Source organism: Labrus bergylta, chromosome 20 (assembly GCF_963930695.1).
Source record: "Labrus bergylta chromosome 20, fLabBer1.1, whole genome shotgun sequence".
Lineage (NCBI taxonomy): Eukaryota > Metazoa > Chordata > Actinopteri > Labriformes > Labridae > Labrus > Labrus bergylta.
In genome coordinates this window covers 18,197,440-18,198,224 of record NC_089214.1, presented here as the reverse complement: position 1 = coordinate 18,198,224, position 785 = coordinate 18,197,440, and positions in this window count along the sequence as shown.

Genomic DNA, 785 nt, shown 5'->3' with positions numbered 1-785 from the left:
TTTTGTTCCTTTTTTTTTTAACTTATTACAGCTCATGTTTTATCTAGTTGAGCACAGCGTTAGGTCAGGAAGGCCACAAAGTCACACTCTACTATCATGCCAGAGTTTTAGTAACAGCTGATCTCACGCAAACCTCATCAGCTGATGGCCAGCTGATTTCCTTCAAAGGATCCTAAAATTGGCCAAATAGTACTTATGACACCTTATTTTAACTGTTCTAACCTGCCTACTATTTGCTGCTCCCTCTGCAAGCCGCATTTGCAACTCTCCTCCACCCCAGCTCCTCCTTTAATGTTGTCCAGACTTAATCAATGTCATGCTGTTGTCATTGATGCCTGCTCTGTTTGGCTTTGCTGCTTCTCTCCCTGCCTTATGCTTTCCATGTTATCATGTGGAAGGGCAGGGAGATCCCAGACCAGAGCCATACTGCCAAATATAAATAATTACAATGAAGTATTTTTCTTGACAAAGGGGTCCTGACTGAAATCTTGTTGCTGTGTAATATTCAGCCTCTTATATATGTGCAACTAAAACATACAGAAGTCTATTAGGGACTTTTTTATATTAAACTTACTACAAGCAGTTGCAGTCCACATTTACTTTATTTTATTAACCTTTAATTTAATATGTTTAGTTTTATTGTAAAATGCTTTAATTTGATGGTTTTTGACGAGGCATGTTAAATCTCCATCACTTCTCTTTTATTTCCATTTTCTCACCTTGTTTGTTTCCCATGTTTTCATTTGTATTTTTGAAAAACTTCAAAAATAAGCACGAGGCAAAGC